Below are 17,066 nucleotides of genomic sequence, written 5' to 3'. Positions count from 1 at the left end.
TGGAACATCATATTTTGATTTTGCAAAGATATTTTGATATTGTTTAACCAATGACTCAATGTGTTGTTCCTTTGCTTCTAATTTAGAGCAGTCCTTCTTTTCAACTCTAGTAGAAATAGGAATCATAGGAGATATATAGAAACTTCTATCGATACCGATATTATGATTACTATTTGAAATAGAAATAACCTTATCAAACTGCAAAACACAGAAATTTACAAAATCAATTTTTAAGAAAAATTTCCGAAATTCCTTTAAAGATAATAACGCAAAATTTTGAGGAACGTCTAAGACAAAAAATTTCAGATACCTTGAAATAGTTCCAATTCTGATCAGCAAATTGACGGAACCGATACTATTAATGTCGCCACCGAATGTAGAAACAGTTACATTGTCCTTGCCGTTGATATCGGGACAGTTGTGAAAGTTCGCTAGTAGGTGTAGAGGAATGACATTTATACTGGCACCTGTGTCTGGAAAAATCGGTATAGTCTTTTGTCCTCTTGATATACCTTCAATCAATAGCTGTCAGAATCCTTGCTTTGGTTTCGTGCTCTCTCCACTGTCGCAGTTGCACTTATTCGGTTGGCTTGGCTGACATCCATGGGTAGCTTGTGATGAGCACGCCATATTATTGTTATGTGGATTATTCTTGCGATACTGGTCCCTTATAAGATGGCAATCGGACAGCCAATGATAATGACGCTGATTTTTCTGCTGGAGATGTCTTGGACAAGGTTCTTTAGGCATTTTTGATGAAATTAACATTTGCCGCTCAGGAGAAGGTACATGAAAAGACATCTTGACTCTCGTTTGAATTCCGGGTTTTGGATCTGATGTGTGTGATGGAGACGAGTGCATCTTTTCCGCAACGTTTATCAATTTGTAAACAATTTGATACCATTCTTCGGTTGTATTTGGCTCATTAACTATAATTAGTCGTTGAATATTAGGAGGTAATCCATGGGTGAGTCCTTCTATGATTTGCTTATCTTCTAGTTTCGCAAGTTTCCCGTATTTGCACTTGGTAGCATAGTAGTTGTCAAGTCCATCAGGAAGGTCGAACACCTTGGTCTCATTGAAGAGTGTGAAATACTTCAACGGTTTTGTGGGGATGATGCTCTTCAAAATTTCAGATGCTGTGGACCATGACATATGAACGTCATATTGAGTCAAGAAAGAATCCAGCACGCGGCCTCCAAGAAACTGAGGAAGAAGAATTACCAGTGCCGCATCTTCAAGTCCGATAATCTTACCCATTGATGAGTAGAGTTTCAAATAATCCTCCACTGCCATGGTCGAGTTTTCATCGAATATAGGTGGTTTGAATTTCAGCGATGGTGGTAGATTTGATACAGGAACGGATGGCATAGGGAATGAAAATGATGATGACGATGGCAGAGGTTGAGATCTTCTTCTTCTTGGCATCTTTTTCCTTGATATCTTGCCTTGACAATTCCACTGAGTTAATATCCTGCCGACTTATTTGTGGTATTTAAAAAAAGAAATGCGTAGTGTATTTATATTAAGATATAGACACGTAGACACTCAGCAGAGCAATTCCATAACATCAAGAATAATGAGAATTTATTTAAAGTGGTGAGAGCAGATGAGAGCTGCTGCCACCCTTTGCAAAAGACAAACCTCAACTGATGCGAGTACATGGGCTTCTTCTATACACTCCCACGCAGACAGCGTGACCCCCAGACAGCATGACCTATATTTACATTACCATTCTCAAGCACATTCCAAGAATCCGAAAACATGGGGGGTACACCAGCACCTAGTACATGAGGGAACGTTTCTTTCTACGTAGAAATACAACATATATACACATATATATGCATAACGTGTTACAGACTGAAATAATTTTTTTTTCCTTTTTTTTTTATACTGAGTTATATATGAGTTGACAAGGGGTAACATTGTTACCCGTACTGACAACATAGAATGAAACTAAAGGTCACTAGTGAAATTAGTATTGTTATGGTAAAAGCACGGAAAAAAAAGCATGTATGAAAAAATATACATATAGGCAAATCAAGAAAATACATGCACTGAGTATAAAAAAAATAAAATAAAGGTGGTGGACAGGAATTTATTTGTAAAAAAAAAAAATAAGCAAATCGCTTCGGTGAAACACAATCAAAATGTATAAGTTTATGTCTGAGTATTAACTCTATAATGCCCAGATCGGCCGAGTAGGTTAATGCCCATAACCGCCTCAAGTCGGCCCAGCTAGGGGGTATGGGTATGTTTTGGTGGGCTTTTTCACCAACGGGGAAGAAGATGAAAGCTCTTGTCAGAGGCGGGAACGGAAAAGACAACTGCAACGCCTTATCAATGGGATTTTAAAAGCTGATGTACTAGAATGTGTGTCGGAAGTGAAATGAAGTGATGTATAATAATCGGATCGGGTGAAAAGGCCATGGGGCCGAAGAGATACAAGGTTGTTGACTGTTGGACATGAGAGATGTCGGACTCTCTGGTTTAGGCGTCTGTGTAAATAAATACGATTATAAGTTATTCTCGTTGGCTCTGGTGTATACTTAAATAGTGATATGTCTAGGAGGCCAAGCGAAGCATGGTGGCAGCTGCGGGATCCAGAAAGATCCACCGATCCACTTTTCGAACGTCGTTGAGTAAGTCTTAGCTTGATTACTAACGTTCGAATAACTAAGCCTAAATCGCCGCTTTACATAAGTCTATGGTTAGGGCTAAGAACATGTCGTCGACGTTTCAAGTGCCGTGTCCCGAACCGTTTTCATTTACAACGCCATCCGAATGGCCAAAATGGAAGAAACGCTTCGAACGATTTCGTGACGCGTCAGGGCTAGCGAAGAAGGGCGAGAAAGACCAAGTCAACACGCTTCTCTACTTGTTGGGTGATCAAGCGGAGGACATTTTCACCTCGTTTCACCTGCCATCAGCGGACCAAGAAAAGTACGATTTGGTTACAGCGGCATTCGACGGACATTTCTTGCCCAGGAAAAATATCATATACGAGCGGGCCAAGTTCAACAACCGTGTTCAACACTCCGGAGAACCAGTGGAGGAGTTCATCTCTGCTCTCCGTGTGCTAGCGGAGTCATGCGAGTATCAAGCTCTCCGAGAAGAGATGATTCGCGACCGCATCGTCGTGGGTGACAGCGACCGAAGATTGTCCGAGAAGCTTCAACTGGAGCAAGGTCTGACGCTGGAGAAAGCTACGACCATAGCAAGACAATACGAATCGGTCAAGAAGCAGCAGGAGGAGTTACATAACCCTGCGTTAAACCAGCTCAGAGCTGGCCAGGGTCACAGGAATCCACATGGCTCAGAGTCCAAGAAACAAGAGCAATCAACGAAGGAAAAGCAGGGCCAGACTCGCAGTAGGAATGAAGCTTCTTGTTTTTGGTGCGGACGAGCAAAGTTTCATGACAAGAATTCCTGCCCGGCCAAGGACGCCACGTGCCGTAAGTGCGGTAAGAAAAATCACTTTGCTAGGGTTTGCAAGTCAAGGGTAGGGTAGCTGCGAATGTTTCGACAGTGCGTCAAGTCGGGGTGAAGACGTCGAGGACATTCCTTGGCTACTTAGTATCATCCGCGTCATCGCACAAAGGGACTTGGGAAGAAGACGTCTTAGTCGGAGATGTCCGAGTCAACTTTCTGCTGGATTCAGGAGCAGATGTGACAGTCATCCCAGACAGTCTCTACAAACGGAATAAAAGCAGATTTCCGAAACTCAAGCCTCCTGACCGGAATCTTTCGAGTCCCGGTGCAACGAACTTGAACGTCAAGGGAATGTTCGAGTGCCAACTAACTTGCAAGTCAGCCTCTACGTCGGCAAAAGTCTATGTGATCAAGGGACCCGATCGTCCATTATTGGCAAGAGAACATTGCGTCCAACTAAAGTTGATTCAATGACTCAATGAAGTGACGGCTCACAGCCTAACTCAAGTCGACCCGGAAAAAGAATTTCCACGAATTTTCGATGGGCTTGGAGAACTGAAGGGAGAATACGAAATCAAGCTGAAGCCCGGTGCCGTGCCCTTTGCAGTTCACGTTCCAAGGCGAGTTCCTATCCTATTAATGGATAAAGTAAAACAGCATCTCGATGCGATGTTGAAGGACGGAATAATCGAGTCAGTGGCAGAACCGAGTGAATGGTGTGCTCCGCTTGTATTGGCAGCCAAACCGAATGGAGACATCAGGCTCTGCTTCGATCTGACCAAGTTGAACAGCAGCGTTCAACGTGAGAACTTTCCGTTACCTTCAGTTGATCATCTGTTGGGCCAAATACCACCAGAGGCCAGGATCTTTTCCAAGCTGGACGCCACAACAGGGTTTTGGCAGAAGAAACTGGCAGAGAAGTCCCGAAGGCTGACAACTTTCATCATGCCTTTCGGAAGGTTCCGTTTCTTGAGACTTCCGTTCGGAATTTCTTCAGCTCCAGACGTTTTTCAACGAGACATTGCAGACCTTCCGCAGGGTATTCCAGCCGTGACGAACCTGACAGACGACACTTTAGTGTGGGGCGTCACTCAAGAAGAACACGACAGACGTCTCAGAGAAGTTCTTCGACGATTCCATGATGCGAACGTCACTCTCAACAAAGACAAGTGTGTCTTCGGCGTCACTGAACTAAGGTTCTTAGGTCATCTGATAGACCACAAAGGAATCCGGCCTGACCCGATGAAAGTAGAAACCATAGAAAATCTTCAACCACCAAAAGATCTACGTGAAGCGCAACGTTTCATTGGAATGGTGAAATATTTGGCCAAGTTCATACCGAATTTGAGCGAAATTTCGGCTCCAGTTCAAGCGCTACTGAAAACAGCCAATGACTTTGTGTGGGACTCCGAGCAAGCTCGATGCTTCAAGGAAATCAAACGCTTGCTTACGTCGGCACCAGTCCTAGCACGGTTTGATCCTAAGCTACCGGTCATCGTCTCCGCGGATGCATCGTCTTACGGCTTGGGAAGTGTGTTGCTTCAAGAACACAAGGACGGTACGGTACACCCTGTGGCCTACGCGTCAAGAACTATGTCCATTGCAGAAAGAAGATATGCTCAAATCGAAAAAGAAGCGCTAGCACTCACTTGGGCTTGTGAGAAATTTGAAGACTTCATTATGGGACTGGAAGTGCGTCTTGAGACCGATCACAAACCACTCGTGCCCATATTTTCAACGAAGCAACTGGATGAATTAACACCTCGTTTACAACGCTTCAGGCTACGGATGATGAGATATTCATTCACAATCTCATACACTCCAGGTAAACAGCTCTTAGCAGCAGACGCCCTCTCAAGAGCCCCTCTTGAAAGTGACAACTCCGGTGAATTGGAGGAAGAGACTAAGGCCTGCGTGAGACTTGTCATCTCTACACTTCCTGCTTCGGAGGCTAGGCTATGGTGACAACGGTGGCCAATTCGAGGAAGTGAGAAACTCCCAATTCCAAGAATTTGCACGGACGTATGGATTTGAGCACCTGACGTCAAGTCCAAGATTTCCTCAAGCAAACGGATTCATCGAATTCATGGTCAAGGTGGCCAAAGGGCTGATGAAGAAAAATTCAGATCCACACCTAGCACTGCTCCAGTACAGAAACACGCCATTGGAGAATGGGTATAGTCCAGCTCAGCTGCTGATGGGGCGTCGCCTTAGAACAACGGTTCCGATTTACCCACATCTGCTAAAGCCTTGCCAACCCGACGAAGATCGCTTAAGGGGGAAGGAGAAGGCAAGGATTGAGAAGCAGAAGAAAAATTACGATAATCGCCACGGTGTCCGCACTCGAGAGCAGCTGAATGTAGGAGACACAGTGTGGGTGGCGGACATGAAGACGTGGGGTGAAATCGAGTGCAGAGCAGATACCCCAAGATCTTTCATCATCAAGACGCCAAGGGGATCTGTGAGAAGAAATCAGTTCCACCTGAACAGGACTGAACGCCCCGAGCCTGGTTCAGAATCGGATCCAGGAATTGTAGAGCTTCCACCCGTTGGTGCGACAGTTCCGGATGACGACACCACGCTGAGAAGGCCAACTGGAGAGTCAGGAGTACAAATATCCGTCCCCATCAGAGCAACACGATACGGTCGTGTGGTGCGGAAGCCCCAGCACTATCCGCTCACTGACACTATAAACTAGAGTCATTTTTATGAAAAAAATAAACATAAAAGGGGGATGTGTCGGAAGTGAAATGAAGTGATGTATAATAATCGGATTGGGTGAAAAGGCCATGGGGCCGAAGAGATACAAGGTTGTTGACTGTTGGACATGAGAGATGTCGGACTCTCTGGTTTAGGCGTCTGTGTAAATAAATACGATTATAAGTTATTCTCGTTGGCTCTGGTGTATACTCAAATAGTGATATGTCTAGGAGGCCAAGCGAAGCAGAATGTTCCTTGAGAATGGACTAAGGGTACTCAATGCATTTTACAAAGAGATAATACTGTGAGGAAAGGGGTGTTTTCAGTATATATATATAGACAAATTATCTCCCGAAAATCCATTGAAATGAAAGTTTGAACGTCAATGCAAAGGGTGACATGAATAGAAACTCATGGAGAAAGGGTGGGGAGAGGGAAAAATGGCCGAAATTTGGACGAGTCCACTTCGAACACAAAAAACTTGGTATTTTCACGACCCTCCCAGGTTTTCTATCAGGGCTTTAAAGAGTTAAAATAATTTTCAATATTTGGTATGTTAGCAATGTATTGTTGAAGTCGTCGTTTAAAAGCAGGAAACGGTGTTATATTTTGCAATTCAATAGGTAAACTGTTGTAAATATTAGGAGCAATGTAAAAAAAATGTTTGCAAAAAATATTTTTTCTATGTGAGGGAATCTCAAAGACCATATGAGGTCGTCTCAAGGAAACATTCATTTTGGGTGTGCGAAGATTTTTGTTTTTGTGTAGAAAGATTATTGCTTTATAGAAGACAAGTTGTCGTAGGTTTAGGACATATCTATTACATGAAGAAATGTCATTTGAAGTAGAGTATCCTAAAAACTTGAGAAATTTGAATTCAATAGTTGTAATTGGTAATAAGTTAGTCTTATAATCGAAGCCCCATGTAAGTAGACCGTATTATAACGATGAATGAACCCAGGCATAATACACAGAACGCAAGAAATTGTGATGAACAATTCTTCGCAAACGGTAAAACCTATACAAGAAAAATCTGAGTTTTTTCGTGATGAATTCAACATGAGATTTCCATTTCAAATTAAAATCAACGTAGATACCGAGATATTTCCACGAGAAGACCTCTCCTATACACTGGCAATTACAAGCGTGAAGTGAACAACCTGTTGCATGAGATTTGATAACAAGATTTGAGTTGGGACTTCCCTTGAGGCAAAAGTACATAAATTTTGTTTTGTCAAGGTTTAACCTCATATCATTTTGAGCAAACCAATCGTTAATAATTAGAAGATCTTGCTCGATTTGAGATACCAATGTAAATTGATCGTCGCATAAATAAAGGATTACAGAGTCATCGGCGTATGTAATAATTTTACCGAAAAGTTTCAAAGTACAAAAATCATTGATGAAAATAATGAAAAGCAATGGTCCCAAAATGGATCCCTGAGGAACTCCTCTACCAATACAAATACAAATACAAATACAACGCCACAACAGGCAAATTGCCCAACGAGGTGGCTGACTTAAGAACATCATGGATCCCCGAGCCCCTACCTACTACTGCTACACCACACATGCACCCCCCCCGCCGCCCCCCGCGGAACCCCCCAACGAATCGGTAAATGCGGGAATGTGCGTGTACGTGTAGTGCAACCTGACGTGAAGTTTGTTTCTGTGTAATGCTTGTTATGTGTAGTGCTGTCATCTGCCCCCAGTTTTTACTAACTATGAGTGAAGTGTTATGGTTGAATGATTTACCGTTGTAGGACTGTTGCTCTCTGTGGCGAGACTTTTTAACGGGGAGATCGGCTCGCATTTGCGCCTTGAAGTTGGGAACCACAGAAAACCAACTTCAGCCGACCACCACTGTGGGGTTCGAACCCGGATCCTCGCATCACGAGTCCGGCACTATAACCACTCGACCACCACAGCGGCCACCACTCGACCAACATGTTCGAGTAAGAACTAAATGAGTTGTTAATTTTAACATTTTGTGATCTATTTCTTAAGTATGATCTGAACCAAAGAAGTGGTTCACCTCTGACACCAGCATAATACAGTTTACTAAGTAAAATTTTATGATTTACGGAGTCAAATGCCTTAGAGATGTCAAGAAAAATAGCTGCAGTTTGTTTATTTCTGTCGATGCTTCTGTAAGTAAATTTGCAGAAGTTTAGTAAAGCATATTCGGTACTGCGTCCCCGCAAAAATTCATATTGGTTAGGAGCAAAGAAATGGTTGTTAATTAAAAAACTAACAAGTCTGATTTTCATTGCGGATTCTATCAGTTTAGAAAAAATTGTTGCTCTGTTCATAGCAGATCTCGACACTATTTTTAATTCCAGAGTCTCAAGTCTCTCAATCGATCATAAAAATGATATACAGTCTTTTTTACGCGGATGATATTGTGTTATTAGGAAAAAATGCTGTATCTCTTCAGAAAAAAATCAACTTACTTGCGCTGTACTTTATGAAATTGAATTTACGTGCGAATTTGAACAAAACCAAAATAATGATTCTCAAGAGGGGCGGTAAGCTGACTCGTGGTGACCAATTTAAGTGACAAAATGAAGATCTACAAAACGTCAATGAGCACAACTATTTAGGTGTCATTTTTCCTCTTCGGGTGTTTTTCGAAAAAATACTACTCGCGTTGTGGCTAAAGACAAAGTCGCTTCAGGTGGAGCTATTCGGATTCTCAGTGGGGCACGTAACTCATCTGTTTCCGCAGCATTAAAACTGTTTGACTCTCCGTCAAAGTCCGTTATAAGTTACGCTGCACCAATTTGGTCACTAGACCATTGGTTTCATATTGAAAAAGCTCAAGATTTCTTTCTTCGCAAATTATTTACAACGTCCAGATATTGTCCTGGTATACTTAAACTTGAATCCACCAGACGTCCAATATCTGTGACTCTTCTAAAAAATACAGTTCTTTTCTGGTACAAAATCTTAATCCTTCCATATAACAGACTCCCCAAAATCTGATACAATGCCCTGTTGAAACGCCCCCACTGAATAACAACCGTAACTAGGGCCTTTAACATTTTGAGTTTACTCCGTATAACTGGGCTCCCATTCGTTTGGGACCTGCAAGTGGCACCGGCTGCCCTCCGAAAACATTTTCCCACGGCCATTTTGAGATACATAGCCCAAACAATTCAAAACGATCTTTCATCAGTTCATAGGTCAACAAGATATGCTCACTACCACGAGATCTTTTCCAGTCTCACATCTGAAAATTATCTGTTTTTTAACATACCTTTGTCATGGGAAACGCCTAATTTTTCAAATTAGAACAGATAGTGTTTTTTTTAAAATTTACTTAGTGGATATGTCATATTAAATCCTGACCAGAATTGCCCTAATTGCAGCAGTAATTTCAATAATTTTTTTGACAAATTACATATTTTATTCGAATGCTCACTATTCAATCTGCAAAGAAGCACATTTCTGAAATCGTTTATTTTTCCGAAATCCCACCAGACAAAATTTCATTTTCAAAACATCGAACTTATCCGAAGATCAAATTGGAAAACTATTCATTTTTTTCTAACGATGTTGTGAAGTTTTTTTTATATTGATGTGTCGATTTTTTTTTCCTGAATTGTTATTATGTGAGTTGGTTATGTGCATACTAATGAACTGTGATTTTCTTTTTTAATTTTACGCCATCCTTGCATGGGTCTGGCCCCATCCATATGCAAATAAAGATTTATTATTTATTATTATTATTGTTTGGCAAATGAGCCGAGTCCTCTATTTTTGATGCCAATTAATAATGTCTTGTATTTTATGGATTGTTGTTTTAAGATCCCAATCTACCGAATTTTATTTTTCTCAATGAAATATGGGCATCAGATCATTTGAATATTTTTCCATGAAATGCATTTTTGTTTATTGCGATTTGTAGCAGCCTTTAATCTCCACACCCTTCAGCAATTTTAGCAGTATTTAGCCAATTGCATTTTTTTTATTCGACAGAACACGTTACAAAATACAAAAGAAAGACACATGACAAGACAAAAATGCACAAAAAATAAACAAAGATAAACATACATATACAACCACTTTGTGACCCTCAAGGGACTGCTTGCCAAAATTTTTGTCAAAATTTAGTGATGTCCGATATTTAGGATAGCAATTTTCTGCATTCTGCTTGATGGATGCAAGGTGAACCAAATATTCTCAAGTACAAATATTTTTATTTAAACCCATTTGAGAATTACTGATATCAATTACAACGGGTGAATAATTTCGTCGTGTGCCTGTGGACCATCTATGCCAGTGGTTCTTAACCTTTTTTTCCTTCCCGCACCAATTACCTTCCCTTGGACAATGTGTTTTTATCTATTAGGAAATTCAGTTTTTTTTTCTGTAATTAAGTACATTAATTATCTATTATTTAATTTCCATGAATTCTTTTTTTATTTAATGCCCTTTTCAACTATGACTAATATTTCATTTGGCTATATTATTATTATTTATTTTTGAAAATTCAAAAACGAAACTGAAAAAAAATTTCAGCGCATTTGTGATTTGGGAAAAAAAGATTCATTCACTTTAATACTAGGGAAAGACCCAAGTAGTGTGTAGATCCAAAATTGCAAAAAGGAACCACAACTAAACACGTTTCGGAACTATATGAAGTTCCGTCATCAGTAGCAAAGAAAGAATAGTGAAAATACGTAGACAAAAGTCCCATTCACATGTTCAAATATTGCGGTAGCATTGGGAGTTCTAGCACCCGCTTAACGACTTTTTTCCTTCGTAAAGAAAAAACTAGTGAGCAGTCATTGGTGAAAATTTTTGAAGCGGGTTTGAACCAACTTTTTCTATTTCCCATGTAAACGGGGCTAAAGAGTCGAATTCAAAATGAACCGGCAACAAGAGCAAAGGAGGAGAAAAGAAAAAAAAAATGGCGGAGCCAATCACAAACGAGAACGTGATAGTGATGCAGTTGGAGAAAACATATAATCATTGTAGAAACTATTGTCAGATTTTTAAGAAGGGTGGTGTGCTAGTTAGGTCGTTGACCAACTGGTTTGAGTTTTTGTTGATGTGGAATGATTGGAAGAAGTCCAAGTCAGACGGCGAGGGACATTTTTGAATAATTTTGGCAGAAGAAAAATCAAATTTATGGCCAAAGAACCAGCAGTGTTGGGCTATGGATGACCGCTTACGGCCGTATTCACCATGCCGTAGTTACCAGGAGAGTAGTGTAAGACGTGGCCGAAGGTAAAAGCCGAGGTAAAAGGAGATCGGTATTCTCCGTAAAAAGTTACCCAACTCAGATAGTAAGCGTCGATGCTGATGATGCTGTACGCTCATTCGTTGAAGAAAGTCACGTGCTAAAGCGAAAAAGGAAAAAAACTCTCCGCTGCTCCTCGTGGTTTTTGCACGTGGAGAATTTCTTCTATTACATTACTTTTTTACATTACCTCTTACATTACAGCCATGGAAAAGCAAGTACGAAAAAATTTCTCGGATCTAGAAAATGATATTTTGATCGCTCTTGTAAGCGAGTATAGTGACGTGATCGAAAATAAAAACACTAACTCGGTTTTTAACCGACAAAAAGAAAATACTTGGGAGGTCCTGAGGGAGAAATTCAATGCATCGCCAGGAGTGTTCCCCAGGACCACCAAGCAATTGCACGGTAGGTACAGGAATATGAAGAAACAATCGTTAAAGAGTGTGGCAGAAGAAAAGAGGAAACTGTTCAAGACTGGTGGGGGGTGTACTGCAGGCCCCTGTCGTTACGCCACTGCAGGAGCGAATAATATCCATAGGTGCCAGTAGAGTTCCCCTGCCAAACGCAGTCGACTCTGATGCAGACTATCAGCCCATTGATGTTGAAGGTAAGAAATCATTCTGTGTTTAAACCGTTGTTCTCCATTAATAAGCAACATTTGGAAATTTCAAATTTTTGTTTGGAAACTGATTTTTGTTTTTTGTTATCTTTACAGTCTCTTTCGCCGAATCAGAGGCACAAAGCTACTGTGAAGACGATGAGGTAAGATGATACGAATGTTTACTGTTATTCAGGAGAAATGTCCTCGCCTCACATTTCTATGTGCATATATCAAGTTCTTTTTTTAATGCAGCTTTCTGCAATTGCATGTCAAAATAAAATGTAGACTGTGTGAAATATCATACAAAAAAAATTAATTAAAATAAGTTTCTATTGCAATTCACACAAAATTATTTTCAGTTCACTTATGTATAAGTTGATAGTAGAGAAAATATTTTTGTGTTTGCAATGTAAGATGAAGTTATGTAATGAAAAGAGTTTCATGCAATTACAAATATTCAAAATATTGTCGAATCTAATGACGGGAAAAGTTTCACCAACAAGAAAAGCTATTCATGAACGTGCATATCTGGTCCCCCTTATGCCAGAAGCATGAATGTGCTCATTTGTCATTTCTTTTATCACCTGGTTTGTGCGAGACCTTATTTTGCGATCTTAAGTTATGCCTGATACGCAAATGTGTATCCCTATTGAAAAATGTTAGGCAATTAACCTCGTAAATGGATAGAGTCAACATTCAAATTGCATTTCCCCCGTTTGTTTTTTTCCCAATGAGGAAAGTATCATTCGTGCTTTTGGCATGAGGGCACTGATGTAAAAGTATCAATTTATCAACCACCTTTATGTATGATGCATTCAATAAACTAATGTGTCGTTGCAGGATAGCAACAATCCTGGGGAAGGACCTTCGTTCGAAGCAGGCGTGTCATCATCGCAAGCCTCAACACCACCTTCCAGAAAAGGCCAGAGCAGCTCATTTCTGGAATACGACCCCGGAGAGGGGACATCCTCCCAACTCCCCAAAAACACCACCAACAGCAGAGCCACCTGCAAAGAAAGCAAGATGTTTTTTTGGCGGGAGAGTTACCTCCACACAAAGAGTGATGAAATGTCTGAAGAGTGTCAGCCAAAAGAGTATCTGAAGCGATACAAGAGAATTCCCGAAGAGAGGCTGAACTGCATGAACTGCAAAAAAAACAGCAAATTGAGCAACATGCTATAATTATGCAGTTGCGAAGAAAAGAACTGGAGTCACATAATGAACTGCACGCATTCAAGAAAAAAATTCTTGAAAAACATTTAGCTATTTTTGAGGCATTTCAAAAGAAGATGGAGAATTGATATACCTTGTACATATAAAATTTAATTTCAATTTTAATTTTTTTTCATTTTTCATTCCTTTTTTTAATATTATTCATTTCTTTTTTTAATATTATTCATTTATTTTTTAATGTATTCATTTATTTTTTAATGTATTCATTTTGTTTCTAACTTTTCATTTATTCATTTCATTTTTAATTTTCCTTTTTTTCTGTACATAATAAACATATTTCAATTGTAGCCAAAGGCCTGCAAATTTTAGGAATTGAATGGGTAAATTAGTACATAACGAGCGAAGGCCAAAGCATTTTATAACTTAGAATCCGCCGCTGAAAGACTAGGTCAGTAAGTGAGAGTTTGTGAGTCCATAAGTGAGTATAAGAGTGACTGACCTACATCATGTGTGAGCATGTGATTGATCAAAAGAGTGATGCAAAGCGTGTGCAAGCATATGCATGACCCAAAAAAGTGTGTACGCATGCAGGTGACTGAAAAAGTGTGAAAGCATGTGGGTGACTGAAAAAGTCTGCAAACATATGAGTGACAATAACAGTGTGCAAGCATGTGAATGGCCGAAAGAGTGACACAGACAGTGTTGAGCATGAGTGAGTGACCAAGAAGAACCTAAAGACAGGGCCACAACTAGATGCTTGGTAAGCTTGGACAAGCACACATTTTGGCGCCCCCTCATAACGTTGAAGAGGTTAAAGAGTGAATGCACATGTAAACACAATGAAACAAGCAATGCATAATTTTTTAAATAGTGAAATAGACTCACCTCCTGCCTCTCACCTTCAGTGGAAGGCAATGTGATGTGTTGCCTTGACAGTCCAGCAAGGCATTTCGACACTTGCTTGATGGCACGGCAACTGGATGGCTGGCTGACATATCCCAAATCTCCTAATGTCAGCTGGAAACTGCCCGTGGCATAAAACCTTAGCGCAATGCACAGCTTCTCTTCAGGCGATAGGCTGTTATTTACCCTATTATCTGGAGGCAAGCTGTCCCTAACCAAAGGTAAAATTTCTTCTGCAGTGCTCAGACTTATTCTGTACCGGGACATGAAATCCTCATTAGATAACATGTCCAAATCTGAGCACCTATCACTGTAAACGATCCGCGATCTTCTTTCTATATTTTCAATTTCTTCCAGAGCTTGAAGATACGGCAAATATTTACGATAGGAAGCCATATTTCAAGAAGTAAATAATACTAGCGCGCATGCGTTTACCATCGCCGGTAATGCTAACCGCCCAAAAGCAGCGGTAAAAGTTAAAGCGGAAAAGGAGTGGTAACTCGCCGGTTAAACGTACGGAGAATACCGTTTTTCAAATAAACGTCATTTTTACAACTACCTACCGATTAACCGCTGATGGTGAATACGGCCGTTAGTCTTGTTTGGTTACGTATCTTCTATATTTTAGGGCACGTTTATAGTTTGATCTATATATGATAATGCGCATTGGCATGAAAAGCTGTCGATGCCTCAGTTATTGAGTGGGTCAACGGAATGTTTTAGTTTAGAGAAGCTGAGTTTATTGATGGGGTGAAAATCACAGAAAAAGTATATTTTCGAAGGATTTTGGCAATGCGTTGGCTGGTTTTTGGATAGAAAGGCAGAATGATCAAACTTTTTTGTACAGGTTTAGGCTTGGTTGCTGAAGTGTTTTTAATAAGTTTGCTGAGTAGGTTATCAATAAGAGAGTTGTGGTAGCCATACACACACGATCGACTGCTATTGCTTTTAGGATATTGAGTTCAGCTACAAGTAGCGTCGATGAGGAGCACATATTAATGGCTCCCTTCACATATGTATAGAACGAGGCATATTTTTGTGCTGGAGAATGCGCAGAGAGGTAAAGAAACAGCAAAAGATTTACGAAAGACAGTGGTAGAGAAAGTTTGCTCGTGATGAGTGACCAATATGTTCAGAAGTGTCAGTTGGTTACTGTTTTCTTCCTCTATAGCGAATTGGATGCAGGAGTCAATGGAATTGAGGATATTTAGAATATGGTCAATGTTAACCGTCGAGAAGGATGAAGCAATCATCAACATATCTGACGTAGAAAAGAAATTGAATTGCACGGAACAGTTTTGTTTTAAAATATTGCATGTAGATTTCACTAAGTGCAGGGCTGAGAGGATTTCCCATGGCAAGACCTTCAGTCATGCGATAGAATTGTTTGTTGAAAGAGAGCATATTTGGTTGAGTCAGACCCGAGTAAGATCTAACAGTTCAGAGATTTCAAATTGGGAAAAATGGAATTCGGTTAGTCTAGTCTCCAGACATCGAAGAATGCCTTCTACAGGGACATTCGTGAAAAAAGATTTTACGTCAAAAGTGGCCGTTTCTGTGTTGACGACGTTGAAGGTATGGAGTTTCTGTGCGAATTCTACGGAATTTTTCATAGTGTGTGTGTGTGTGTGTTATTGCAAGAGACTGGTGAAAATATTGAGACGAGATGTTTTGCAAGCTTGTACGAGGCAGTTCTGATATTCGAAACTATGGGTCGATGTGGGATGTCGGATTTGTGTACTTTGAGCAATGTGCAAAACCTGGCACAAAATAGCAACCGATGGGGTGAAAGCTTTTTTCATAGTTTGAGACAGACAGGGCCGGCCGTATTTACGTTTTTGCCGCCTGTGGACTATACAAATTTTGCCGCCTCCCATTTCAGTCTAAGGTTTTTATCCCCCCCCCCTCCCATGCCATTACTAATAAATCATAAACAAACAAAGGACAAAAAGTGGTACTGTATATAGCTGCGCCTAAATTTTATTTTTGTCCTGTATTCGTATCCTATTCCGATCCATAATAATTGCCATATACCGGGGGGCTGCTCAACCAGCACCTCCTAGAGATAGAAGGCCTCTGCACTGTTTGCCATAAACGTCATTCAAGACTACCTAGCAAGAAAACATTATATTTTCTGGATATTGTGCTGAGGTGAACTTGGAAAGAAAGTCATCTTGTCTCCGCCGGGACTCGAACCCAGGCCCTCTTGCATACCGGGCAAGCATGCTACCATTTACACCACGGGAGACACAACCCTCCCTTCCTTATTGTGGCGTGAGGCATTGAAGAAGAGACATTACACCTCACCACAATATCCAGGAAATAAAAGGCGTGAAATAAGGAAGGCAGGGTCATGTCTCCAGTGGTGTAGATGATTCGAAGAAATGTGGATTTCTTCGAATCATTCCACATCAACAAAAACACAAACCAGTTGGTCAACGACCTATCTAGCACACCTCCCTTCTCAAAAATCTGGCAACAGTTCCTACAATAATTATTCTTCTCCATCAGCATCACTATCACGTTCTCGGTTGTGATTGGCTCCGCCATTTTCTTCTTTTTTCCGTCCTCTTGCTCTTTTGTTGCCGGTTCATTTTGAATTTGACTCTTGTCTACAACAGCGAGTAACTCCCGCTATAAGGAGTTTTTTCAATATTTTCTTTCTTCTTTGTTTCTGCTACTGATGAAGGAACTTCATACAGTTCTGAAACGCGTATAGCCGTGTTCGTTTTGGAATTTTGGGTAAACCCAAACGTCGATTATTTAATCGTATTAAGGAAATTCTTATTAATTAAACTGCTTTTGTTCCTTCCATTTTTGTTCTTTTCCCTTTGCTACTTTTATATTGAAAGCTACATAATAAAAAAATATATAATAATAGTATAGATCAGTGGTTCTCAATCTGGGGCCATATGGCCCCCTTGCGGTCCTGAGATATTCTAGGGGGCCACGAGAGAAAATCAGAAGAAAGGTGATCCACGACAGGGGGTGAAGGGAGTCATAGAG

The 17,066-nt window shown here is 40.5% G+C and overlaps 1 long non-coding RNA gene and 1 other non-coding gene across 2 annotated transcripts; one reads left to right on the top strand and one right to left on the bottom strand.

Moving 5' to 3' along the window:
- The first annotated feature begins 11,316 nt into the window (after positions 1-11,316).
- LOC149086335 (uncharacterized) lies at positions 11,317-12,864 on the top strand. The gene is made up of 3 exons (XR_016192729.1): positions 11,317-11,990; positions 12,099-12,145; positions 12,825-12,864. It is a non-coding gene; the product is annotated as an uncharacterized LOC149086335 (long non-coding RNA).
- Positions 12,865-16,235: 3,371 nt separating this feature from the next.
- On the bottom strand, positions 16,236-16,309 carry TRNAT-GGU (transfer RNA threonine (anticodon GGU)). Its single transcript has one exon. It is a non-coding gene; the product is annotated as a tRNA-Thr (tRNA).
- Positions 16,310-17,066: the final 757 nt, after the last annotated feature.

This window comes from Pholcus phalangioides, unplaced genomic scaffold (assembly GCF_987345545.1).
Source record: "Pholcus phalangioides strain wild (caught in Gottingen) unplaced genomic scaffold, Ppha-v1.0 ptg000005l_1, whole genome shotgun sequence".
In the NCBI taxonomy this organism is placed as follows: domain Eukaryota; kingdom Metazoa; phylum Arthropoda; class Arachnida; order Araneae; family Pholcidae; genus Pholcus; species Pholcus phalangioides.
This window is presented reverse-complemented; position numbering and strand designations above follow the sequence as displayed.